Below are 13,053 nucleotides of genomic sequence, written 5' to 3'. Positions count from 1 at the left end.
GTTTTTGTATTTTCAGTAGAGACGGGGTTTCACCCTGTTGGCCAGGATGGTCTTGATCTCCTGACCTCGTGATCTGCCCGCCTCGGCCTGCCAAAGTGCTGGGATTACAGGCATGAGCCACTGTGCCTGGCCATTCCTTTACTTCTTAACAAAACTTGCTCTCACTTTATGGACTCACCCTGAATTCTTTCTTGAATGAGATCCAGGAACCCTGTCTTGGGGTCTGGATTGAGACCCCTTTCCTGTAACACCTGGGCGCCTGGCTCTCAGTCTCTTCATCTTTAAGATGGGATAATAGCAACACTTACCTCCCAGGGTTGTGGAAGAATCTGATGAGTGGGCACAGGAAGGGCTCAGAACAGTCTGGAAAGTAAACCAGAAATAAAATTCTAGCTCCCCACAGCCATCTGAATGGACCCCTACCCCTCCTCTTGACAAGGGCATTGGAACCTATTCAAATTATGCATTATGTTGATTATTTATTTATTTATTTATTTTGAGAGGGAGTCTTGCTCTTGCACTCAGGCTAGAGTGCAGAGGTGCGATCGTGGCTCACTGCAACCTCTGCTTCCTGGGTTCGAGTGATTCTCCTGCCTCAGCCTCCTGAGTAGCTGAGATTACAGGCACCGGCCACCGTGCCTGGCTAATTTTTGTATTTTAGTAGAGACGGGGTTTCACCATGTTGGCCAGGCTGGTCTCGAACTCCTGACCTCAAATGATCCACCTGCCTTGGCCTCCCGAAGTGCTGGGATTACAGACATGAGCCACTGCGCCTAGCCTGTTGATTTGATTTTTTATGAACAAGTTAATCCTTTGCCTTGGAGTTTTCTGGTTACCCATGGGGCTGACATTTGACCTGTGTGGCCAAGAGCCTTAGCCTCTAAAGGTTTGCTGAAAAATCACTGACATGAGGCAGATTGATTAGTAGGAGAAAAGGCATGCAATTATGTAATTACTTAATGTGTATATACACAGGAGGCTTCAAAATGAAGACCCAACTCCCCAGCAAGGTATAGATGCTTATCTATCATCTTGGGGTTATAGGAAGAATGAGGGCGGAGAGCATGGCCCAAACCAGGTTATGGTGGAGAACTAGGTTTCAGTGGCAAGACAGGTTATGAGAGGGAGAAAAGAAGAAGAGGCTTGGCTGCAAAGGGGGACGTGTTATGTAGATGAAGCCTCTTAGGCAGCAGCCTTTAGAGAGAATAGATGATAAATGTCTCTTTTCAGAAACTTAAAGGTGCCAGACTTTCAGTTCATCTCTCCTAGATCTGAGAAAGGCCTAGAAGGGGAAGGCCTGGCTACATTAATGGAGATTCTTTGCAGATGCAATTTTTCCCTGCAAAAGACAGCTTTGCAGGGCCACCTCTGTCTGTTGGCCCCGTAGCAGCCATTTTAAAATATGTCAAAGAAATATATTTTGGGGAAAATATTTTGATTCCTTCACTTGGCATTTTTCTATTTGATCCTGGAACTACTTTCCATCTAGAGAAATGAACCAAAGACACCTGCGTATGACTCTTTCCAGCAATCAAACTGTGTTTCCAAGAAATACCAACTCCCAAAGACAGGAAACAGTCTGAGAAGTGGCCAGTAAGTGGATGCCGTCACCAGACAGACAGACGCATGAGTAGGCTGCCTGTTTAGTAATATAAGTAAATAAGAAAAATGTCATCTCTTTTCAACTCCTTCTTATGAAAAGCTGCATAAAATAAAGCAGCAATGAAAGTTAAAATTTAGCCACGACATTTGCCTAGGACATTTTATATCTATGGTCTCTCTCAAGCATAAATATTAATAGCCTCAATTTATGGATGAGGAAACTAAACTCGAAGACATTGTGTGACTTACTGAAGGACCCACAGTCATTTTCTGGGAGAAAGGTGACAAAACAGATTGTGATTTACATAAGTACATTTAGAAGCTGGCCCTTTTGATGTATAAAGTCTTCTAACCCAGAAGTTGCCAGGACTCGGTGTGACTAGAGTGCAAGGTTTATTACCCCGCTGGGAGTTTCAGAGCCCTCTTTGGTTGGGGCAAGTACAAAAGTCACAGCTGCTATCTGTGTCTGGATCCCACAGCCACCCCTTATTTGGGTCATGACATCATGACTTTCTCAGGGGAGACACTCCTCCCCACTTTCCTTCCTTGCAATTGGGCTGGGCTGGCCTTGCCCCTTCCATATCCAGGGTTGAATGCTTTTCCCAAGACCTGTGAATAACCATCGTTCATCCCACGAACACAGGGGTTAGCTTGGGGATGGGTGCATGACCCAGGTCATCAACCAGGGCAGATCATCAGGCAGCAGCCAGGAGTATGGGGATGCCACCAACACAGAAAGAGCCTCAAGAGAGGAGAAGGATGAGGCCTATGATGCCATTTGCACCTTTGGGTTCTTCTGCTCCTGAAGCCAGGGTAGTCATGAATAGGTCACGAGAAGAGTCCAGACTGGCGCAGGTTTGATTTGGATAGTTGAACAAAGGGTAGGAGGAAGATAATATGGAATATCTTCTCACTATGAAACTGTCAGAAGCGTGTGAACCGGAGCAACTCCATCTTGAATAGGGGCTGTGTAAAGTGAGGCTGAGACCTACTGGGCTGCATTCCCAGGTGGTGAAGATATTCTAAGTCATAGGATGGCATAGGAGGTTGGCACAAGACACAAGTCATAAAGACCTTACTGATAAAACAGGTTGCAGTAAAGAAGACGGCTAAAACCCACCAAAACCAAGATGGCACCGAGAATGACCTCTGGTTGTCCTCATTGCTATACTCCCACCGGCACCATGACAGTTTACAAATGCCATGGCAATGTCAGGAAGTTACCATATATGGTCTAAAAAGGGGAGGTGCGAATCATCCACCCCTTGTTTAGCATATCATCAAGAAACAACCATAAAAATGGGCAACAAACAGCCCTCGGGCTGCTCTGTCTATGGAGTAGCCATTCTTTTATTTCTTTACTTTCTTAATAAACTTGCTTTCACTTTACAGACTCACCCTGAATTCTTTTTTGTGGGATATCCAAGAACCTTCTCTTGGGGTCTGGATTGGGACCCCTTTCCTGTAACAAAACCACCTTTGCAAACATTATAACTGAGGAAATATGACAGTGAAAGAGATCAGACCTAACCAACTCCATCTTGCTTCTAACCTTTAAGCTATTCCTTGTTCATTCCTGGGCATAGGCTGAACTAACCTTGGGAAGGAATTCAGTTTATGGTTTGACTCTGAAACAAAATTGATAATAGCCCTTTCTTAAAAACCACCCCGTTTTGCCTGGGGCCCAGTCTGCCTTTGTAGGACTAACAAATTAGCTACAAGATTAGAAGTTATGGTTTAGGGATCATGTAGCCTCTGGCTCTAAGAGTCTGAACCTGCCCAGATTGCTCCTGAGGATATCATCACTATTTTAAAACCAGAGACCAGGGCTTGAGATATTTTGCAGACCCTGGGCTCGATGGATAAGCTGACACCACCCAGACCTGTAATGTGGCTCACCCAGATCTGTGATCCTATCCAGGAACAAAAGACAGCAATTAAACCCCACTTTGACCCCCTATGATTCCATCTCCAACCTGACCAATCAGCACTCCCCACTTCCCAAGCCCCTACCCACCAAATTATCTTTAAGAACTCTGATCCTCAACTTCTCAGGAAAACTGACTTGAGTAATAATAAAACTCCGGTCTCCCGCAGTGCTTGCTCTGTGTGAATTACTCTTTCTCTACTGCAATTCCCTTGTCTTGATAAACTGGCTCTATCTAGGCAGTAGGCAAGGTGAACCCATTGGGCGGATACAACTATCCATCCTGTAACAGGGTTATCCTGTAACAAGGTCATTAAAATCAAATGATATTCATATAGTGTCACATTTTAGAGAAAATCCAGGCAATGTAAAAATGACCATCCCAAGAGACCCAGCGATGACAGCCTTAGACTTTGGCCTGTCTGACTCTTCTACCTCCTGGACCAGCATCAAGTCTCCTTGCTGAAGCCCAGTTCCTCCAGCTGTAGCATGGGAATCACAATCCTACCTAGAAGGGTTGTTATGAAGATTGAATGAGATGATACAGGGAAAGTCCATGGCTCTGAAGAGCTGTACAAATATTTGTGGGGGAATGGATGACTCAGGGTCCAAGCAGCCTGATTAATTCTGCTACTAATAAAATCACAGCAATAATAATAACTGCTAGCAATTATTGAATACTTCCTGTATAAATTAGCTTTTACTGCATAACAAACAGCTCAGAAACAGAGCAGTTTAAAACAATACCTTTGTTTAATTCGTAATTTTACAGCAGTTTGTGCTGGGACTATCTGGGTGGTTCTTCTGGCATCTGTGGTTGTCTTCTGGATTGCGTGGGGCTAGTTGGTCTGGGTGGGAGAGGCCTGAGCATGGACAGCTGACCTGTGCTTTGCATGGCCTCTCCTGCAGCAAGCTGGCTGGGCTGCCCACTTGTAGGTGCAGAGTTCTAGAGAGAGGGAACAAGGCCTTTTGAGGCCTGGATTCAAGTCTGTTGCACCATCACTTGTGCTACTTTCTATTTGGTTAAAGCAGCCAAAAACCAGCTCAGATGCAGGGGGTGGGAAAATAGAATTTACCTGTAACTTCCTGGGAGGAGATGCAACATCTCATTTCTAAGGCTGTGAAAACGCAGGGCCATGTTTTTCAGTCTACCACGTTTACTTTGGTTCACATGCTGTTCCAAGTGCTAAATATGCATCATCAGCTCATTTAACCCCTGTAATAATTGTGGGTAGTTATATTATTTATGTCATTGTTGTTGTTTTTATCATCCCGTGGTGTGTGGAGTATGTGGTTTTGAGATCTCAAGGTGTTTTCACGTGGACATGGGAAGAAGGGACCAAGACGTGAGCTCTTTTTCAATAACTAAGACTTTGATGCTCCCAACCCATGGAGTCCTATGAATGACCAGGGGGGTATATTGACAGCAGCCATGAATGGCTGAAGGGCTGCTCTGTCCATCCTCACAGCAAAGTTTCTAGTGTCGGGGCCATTGTGATCTTCATTTGCCAGAAGAGAAGACTGAGTCACAGAGGTTAAGTCCTGTGTTGAGGATACACATCTAGAAAGCGACAAAGATGAGGCCACCTGTGTTGGATGTCCTCCGTGGGCCCTTTGGATCCAGTTTCCACCTTCTCACCCTGTCCTGTGCCCCAGGAGGCTGCCTTGCACAGGCTGCATTGGTGGTTTCCCAACTTCCCACTTTCTGCTTGGGTTTGGCCAGTGGGAGGCATGGCAGAGGATCAGAGGGTGGCAGAAATGAGATCAGGGCATTGTTCCCTCAGCCTTATTTCTGCCTAGCACCTCTGCCCAAGGCCATAGCTCTTGTCACATGACCCTCATTCTGTAGCTTCCTTCTCTGGGTTCTAGCACCTGTCACCCTGGCCATCCTCCTGTAGATATGAAGGTGGTAACACCCACTGTGATACTACCTGGGGGTTCTGCACTATCCCTTGTTGGCTTCCTTAAATTCTGCCTACACCTTTGGAATTCCCTGTGTTAAACTTTCCTCTGATTGCCTTCTTTTAATATATACCATCTGATTCTTGCTGGGACCCTGATTAAAATGCCACCTGACTCAGTAGTCTCTATGTTTAATATTGAAAAGGTGAAAAGACCGGAATACTAATGACAAAATTGCTAGATGATATTCAGAGCTGAGCTCCTTGAAGGATGAAATCAAAAGTCTAAGATGAAAATGAGACAAAGTGAGGTTGTCTCCATGCTGGCCAAAGGCACAAGGGCCTGTTTCTGTCTGGATGAACACCAAGCATTGAAGACTGTTTCTGTGTTATTTCCAAAGAGCTTGAATTGCATTTTAATTAATTTGCCTTGAAATTAACATACTCCACTTCTACTTGAGCCAAACTCAAACTTTCCAGCATATCTTATTGCAAGGAAATGCTTCCATAAATCAGGGTGAATGTGGCATTGGAAACAGAGCAGAGAGGGAGATATTTATATATGAGTATTTCATATTCTGATCTTGTGCAAAACTTTAAAAATATATTTGCAAACGGCATATTCCAGACTGGCAGCCAGCAAATCCTCTGAGGACGTTCTGAGTGTGGCTGTTCCTCTACCTCTAAGTGACACATCCGATCCAGACACACCTGTTTATGCAGGATCGTGGGGACAGGAGAGGGAAGTTAAATTAGACCTGGGTTCTAGCCCAAGCTGTGCCATGCACTAGCTGTGTGACCTATGGTATGTTATTTAGCCTCTTTGAGCCTCAGTTTCCTCATATGTAAGCTAAACCAAGAGATTCAAAGGGGAAGCAAAGAGAGAAAAGTTCCCCATTGTGCTCAGGCAACCCCTCTACTCTCCAGCCACCATATTTTCCACTGGATGGTCTCTAGCTGGGACCTCAGCACCTATGAGGACCCCAAACTCTCAGATCTTCACTCATTGCCTGGATAGACTTGGAGTAGCTAAAGGGCTGTCCACAGAAGTGGATCTTCTTATGGAAATGGCCAAGAAGTTTAATTGCAGAGTGATTGAGAGGATGTGTTGTGGAAGAATGCATTCAATTTTTTGTTTAAATTCTGACTCTATCGCTTATTATAATAGCTAAGTACCAGCAGGGAGGTGATCTCAATTCTCTGGTGCCCCCATTCCCGGATTGTGGGGTGGGAACACTAATAGCTCTCTCAGAAGGCTGCCAAGAGGGTTCAGTAAGATGCGACGCACATGAAGCCCTGAGCCATTGCGTAGCACTAAGGAAGAGCTCGAAGTGTGGCAGCAGAAGCCAAGCCACAAGAGAAAAATATGTGTTCATGTACTCAATAAGCATTTACCGCACACCTGCCTAATGTTTAGATGCTGTATAAAGAAGGCGATAGGGTGATGAAGGAAGTTGACATCGTCTCTGCCTTTATGGGAAGACATTATAGGAATGACACAGTTGCTAAAGAATTACAAGTTTTAATAAGCCTAAGAAGAAAACAAATAAGAAGAAAGAGAATCAAGGGAGGGCTCCTAATTTAGGGAGAGAGGGATCAAGAAAGGAAGTGGCATTTACGTTGGACATTGTATTAGTTAAGGGGATGGCAGCTGCTATGCAGGTAAACCCGAATCACAGTGCCTAACACAAGATGAGTTTACTTCTTGCTCTTGTGATGCTTGACTGTATTTGTTTGGCAGGCATTTTTCCAGATGGTGATTCAGGAACCCAACTTCCCTTGATCTTGAGCTCAGCCATAATAAGATGATATCAACATATAGAAATCAATTATACTTTTATACACTAGCTATGAGCAACCTGAAAATGAAACTAAGAAAATTATTCCACTGACAATCACATCAAAAAGAATAAAATACTTAAGAATAAAGTTTGCTAAAGAAATGTAAAATGTCTACTCTGAAAACTCCAAAACATTGTTGAAAGATATTAAAAAATATCTAAAGAAATGGAAACACGTCCTGTGTTCATGGGTTGAAAGACTTAATATTGTTATGACTGCAATACCCTCAAATTGGTGCAGATTAAATGTAATTACTGTCAAAATCCCAGCTGGGTGTTTTGTAGAAATTGATATGGTGATTCTAAAATCATATAGAAATGCAAGTCACCCAGAATAGTCAAAAAAGTCTTGTGGCCACGTGTGGTGACTCACGCCTGTAATCCAAGCACCTTGGGAGGCCGAGGAAGGTGGATCACTTGAGGTCAGGAGTTCAAGACCAGCCTGGCCAACATGGAGAAAGCCCATCTCCATTAAAAATACAAAAATTAGCCAGGTGATAGTGGTGCGTGCCTGTAATCCTAGCTACTTGGGAGGCTAAGGCAGGAGAATTGCTTGAGCCTGGTAGGCAGAGGTTGCAGTGAGCTGAGATTGTGCCACTGTGATCCAGTCTGGGCGATAGAGTGAGACACTCTCTCAGAAAAGGAAAAAGAAAAAGAAAAAAGTCTTGTAAAAGAAGATCAAAGTTAGAAGATTCACCATTCTAATTCAAACCCTGCTACAAAGCTACAGGAATCAAGACTGTGTGGCACTGGCATGAGGGGAGGCATATGGGTGAATAGAACAGATAGAATGCATTTAATGAATTCCATGGAATGAAATACATTTATGGGCAATTGCTTTTTAACAATGGGGAAAGAATAGTCTTTTCAACAAATGGTGCTGGGACAACTGCATACCCACATGCAAAAGAACAAAGTTGGACTGCTACCCTACACCACATAAAAAATAAACTCAAATGGATAAAAGACTGAAATACAAGAGCTGAAACTATAAAAATGCTAGAAAAAACATCGGTGAAAATCTTTACAACCTTGAATTAAGTCATGTTTAAAAAAAAAGACATAAAAATAAGCACACCATCCCCAACTGATAAATTATTCTTAATCAAAAATTTTAAAAAATATGCTTCAAAGAACATAATCAAGAAAGTTAGAAGAGAATCCATAGAATGGGAGAAAATATTTTTGGTGTATATGTCTGATAAGAGCCTAGTATACAGAATATATAAAGATATATTTGGCAAATATATAAAGACAAATACAAACATAATATACAGACAAATAACCTAATTAAAATGTGGACAAAGGGCCCAAATAGACATTTTTTCGAAGCAGATATAGAGGGGGCCAATAAGCACATGAAAAGATGCTCTACAGCGTTAAATATTAGGAAAATGCAACTCAAAACAATAAGATAGCATTTTATATCCACTAAGATGGCTGTAAGAAAAAAGTCAAACAAAAACAGGTGTTGGTGAAGTTACAGAAAAATCGAAATCCTCACATATTGGTGGTGGGAATATAAAATGCTGTAGCTGCTTTGGCAAATGGTTAGGCCATTCTTCAAGGAGTTCAAGACCAGTCTGGGCAAGATGGCAAGATCCTATCTCTACAAAAAAATTTTAAAAATTAGCCAGGCATGGCAGCGTGTGCATGTAGTTTCAGCTACTTGGAAGGTGGAGGCAGGAGAATCAGTTGAGCCCAGAAACTCCAGGAGGCAGTGAGCTGTGATTGCACCACTGCACTCTTGCCTGGGCAACTGAGACACTCATCTCTAAAGAAAAAAAAAAAAGGCCGGGCACGGTGGCTGATGCCTGTAATCCCAGCACTTTGGGAGGCCGAGGTGGGCAGATCACGAGGTCAGGAGATTGAGACCATCCTGGCTAACACGGTGAAACCCCATCTCTACTAAAAATACAAAAAATTAGCCGGGTGCCTGTAGTCCCAGCTACTTGGGAGGCTGAGGCAGGAGAATGGCATGAACCCGGGAGGTGGGGCTTACAGTGAGCCGAGATTGTGCCACTGCACTCCAGCCTGGGCGACAGGGCGAGACTCCATCTCAAAAAAAAAGAAAAAGAAAAAAGGATCCGTGGATGTTCACAGTAGCGTATTCATAAGTACCAGAAGGTGGAATCAGCTGCAAGTTCTTCAGGGGTAAATGGATGAAGATATGGGTAGGCACACCCGTCTAGTGGGGGACCACTTGCCAATGAAAAGGGATGAACTATTGATACACACAACACGGCTGAATTTCAGATACGCTAGATTGCTTGAAAGAAAGCTATCTCAAAAGACTGCGTCCTCCATTATTCCATTTACATGAGATTCTGAAAAAGGCAACAGTACTGGGATGGAGGAAATGTTAGTGGTGGTCAGGGGTGGGGCGTGACTACACAGCTTCAGGATGGGAAAGGTTTTTTGGTGATGAAACTATTCTGTATTCTGACTATGAGGCTGCTCACACAAATTTGTGTATGAGTGAAAACTGGACACCAAAACAAACAAACAAACAGAAAAGGGCATACAATTGTATTGTGTGTTATTTTTTAAAATAAATTTTAAAAATGAAGGAAGACAAAACATAAAGCATAAACTACATTGCCAATTTTTTTTTTCTTTTTTGAGAGAGAGTCTTGCTCTGTCACCTAGGCTGGAGTGCAGTGGTGCCATTTCAGCTCACTGCAGACTCCACCCACAGGTTCCAGCGATGCTCCTGCTTCAGCCTGCTGAGTAGTTGGGATTACAGGGGCACGCCACCACATCCAGCTAATTTTTGTATTTTAGTAGAGACAGGGTTTCACCACGTTGGTCAGGCTGGTCTCGAACTCCTGACTTCAAGTGATCTGCCCACCTCGGCCTCCCAAAGTGCTGGGATTACAGATGTGAGCCATCGTGCCCTGCCTGCCGATTTGTTTTTAAGTAATGGTTTGGGGGAAAATAAATTATTTGGTAGATTTAGAAAACAAATAACATATGTACCTTGCTTTTGAGTCTTGGTTGATAGTTCAATTGGCCCTCACTAGGAGAACTATTGGAACGCCTGGCAGCCCAGGAGAAGGACTTTGAGTTTTGTCCTAAATGCCATGGGACGCCATCATCACAATGATTGTAAACATTCTCAGAATGCCGTGGAGGGAAGGGATTCTTTGTTTAATAGGAGAAACAAAAACTCATTAATAGACAATGACTTCTAAGGGCCACTTGTGACAGGCACCCACTCCCTGCTTGGGATTTCGCCTAAGGAAACAGGAAGAAGCTTCCAATGCCTTGTGGATTTGTTAACTTTTGTTACGCTCAAAAACAAAAGGAAAACAGAAGGAAAAAACCATTTGCCAGTATACTGGCTATATTACTTTCATTTGAGTAGGATCTCAAGGCCAAATATGGTCCTTCAGTGATCTGGGGGTCACACCCCGTCCCTTTCCATGAGTGCAAATAATCAAAAGTTGGCCTGTTCATTCTACTTTATCAGCAAATATCTTGTTTTTAAGGGTTTCCAGGAATTGTACCTAAATTTTAATTCCTTTTCCAATTAGTCAGTACTCCAGTTGGAGGAACTGACATTGATTATAACCACTCCATCTACCAATGCCGCCTTCTCAATCCACTTTCCTTTCTTCTTTGTTTTCTAACTCACTGGCCTAGGAGACTAGTGGTGCTGCTAATTCTGCAGAGTTCACAAAGTTTCTTTCAAATACAGTTTTTTCTCCTTCGGATTTGTTGAATGAATGAATGAGTCACCATGAGATTTCAATCCAATAGATTTTTGTGTGTTTGCTTTATGTGGAATGAAATGGAACGTCATGACTTGAAGGGCCCCAGGGACATGTGGATGGGTTTCTACAGAATGTAATGCAACTTTGAGTGAGCGTTTCTGGGCTGAGAGTCCATATCTTTCAGAAGAATTTGAAAAGGCCCCAGGATCCCTTCAAAAGTTAATAACAGCTGACAGTTTCCCAGTGCCTTTTGCTGATGGCTGATTGGATGGGGGCCATATTTTAGGTGCCCTGACTGCCTCTTCTAGAGGTGGGGTGGGGGTGTCTGGAGGATGGAGTGAAGGTGGTCAGCTATGGGAGTGGGGGTGGGGGTGGGAGAGAGCAGGGCTTTTGAAGATGCTTCTGTATTTGAGTCCCAGTATTTTTACTTTGTGGAAATTGCTTAAGCTCTCTGAGCCTCCATTTCCTTATCTATAAGATGGGATCTAGGAAAATGCACTTCCTAGCTCATACAATAGCTGGGGGGAAGGGAGGGTGTTCAGTAATACAATGTACAAATGCGATAGCTATACAATGTATATATATGAAAACTACTTCCTAGATCGTAGGGTAGCTGGGGGTTCAGTGATACAATGTACATATGAAATAGGTATACAATGTATATATATGTGAAAACTACTTCCTAGGTCCTAGGTAGCTGGAGGTTTCAGTGATACAATGTATATCTGAACATATATACAATGTATAGCTTGGATTTAATGATACAATGTACGTATGAATACATAGGTACAATGTGTATGTATATACAATTATGACTGAAGCATAACAGTTCCTTTTCAGTGCAACTTTCTCTCGCTATGGTTATGACAGCTGTCATAGTAGTTGCCATTGATTGAGGACTTACTATGTCTTAGTTACTCTCCCAAACCTTTTTCCATGTCTTATTCCACTTAATCTGTCTAGGAAACCTTTGTGGTTGCTCCTGTAACACTGAAAGGCTCCGAGAGGATAGATAACTTGTCTAAGGTCACACAGCTAGTGAGTGGCAGAGCTGAGACTTGAATTCAAGTCTATCTGACTTGAAAGTTCGTGGCACCAGCTACCAGGGTGGAGCTGCATTCACTGTATGCCATGCTCCCTGCTTGAGCCCCAAGGGAAGTGGTGAGGGCAAGTGTTGGCGCATCTGCCAGATCTACCTTAAACACCCCCTGCCCCAAGTACAGGCATGTGCAAAGTGCCTGAGAGCCCAGCCATTTTGGTGGATGTGGGCCAGGTCAGCAGAGACTGTGCAATCTGTTCTGACTGTTAAGGTGGAGGTAACGCTAGGCTGAACCCCAGAGGACTCCCGAGGCTCTGGAGCAGGTGAGGAAGGGGGATGTCTGGAGCCACCCCCAAGGCCTGTGGCTCTCCCTGGCAGAGCTTTGCTGAGGCATATGATGCATACAAAATGCTCTGTGTACACTTGTGTAGGAAAAATCACCACCTCTGCAGAGGCTTGTTTACTAGGAGGGGAGGCGCATTCACAAATGAGTAAACAAACATAAGACCCCAGTCACTAATAAATATGGACCGCTGCACTGCAGGGCTCCCCTCTTCCTGCTGGGCCACCTCTGCCCGTCAGTGGGTCTTGCAGCCCCGCCTGCCCCCCGTCATGGTGTGTGAGCCCTGCAGGGTCAGAAACGCTAGGCTGAGTCTCGGCTCCACCACCTAATGGTTGAGTAACTTGGCTTTTAGCTCTACAAGCCTGAGAGTCCTCATCTAAGTGTGACATGGGGCTAATCCTTCCCTTAACAACACCCACCTAGCACACTGCTGCGACCATGAAGTGAAATCGAGGACATTGTAAGAGGTTGCCACATGATGGGTATCTCCTTAATAAATGCTTTTCCTTCTAAGTGCTAAATAAATCTGAAAGAATAAATACACGTGAACTCGGAAAGCAAAGTTCACTAGTGTCTCTGTGATTAGAACACACCATGTCTCTGGGCTCCCTTCACTGTGCTCTAGTGTGAGCGCTCTCTGCATGCTGGAATTGGAATTCACCCTTCTTGCCGTCCTGCTTGTCC

The 13,053-nt window shown here is 43.9% G+C and overlaps 1 long non-coding RNA gene across 1 annotated transcript; it reads right to left on the bottom strand.

Moving 5' to 3' along the window:
- Window positions 1-4,263: 4,263 nt before the first annotated feature.
- LOC107968927 (uncharacterized) lies at window positions 4,264-10,358 on the bottom strand. Its single transcript, XR_001710493.2, has 3 exons — window positions 10,251-10,358; window positions 4,606-4,745; window positions 4,264-4,475 (listed from the first exon to the last, which is right to left on the bottom strand). It is a non-coding gene; the product is annotated as an uncharacterized LOC107968927 (long non-coding RNA).
- Between the last annotated feature and the right edge of the window lie 2,695 nt (window positions 10,359-13,053).

The sequence above is a fragment of the Pan troglodytes genome, chromosome 18 (assembly GCF_028858775.2).
Source record: "Pan troglodytes isolate AG18354 chromosome 18, NHGRI_mPanTro3-v2.0_pri, whole genome shotgun sequence".
NCBI lineage: Eukaryota > Metazoa > Chordata > Mammalia > Primates > Hominidae > Pan > Pan troglodytes.
The sequence above is the reverse complement of the archived record's forward strand: the minus strand, read 5'-3'. Positions and strand labels throughout refer to the sequence as shown.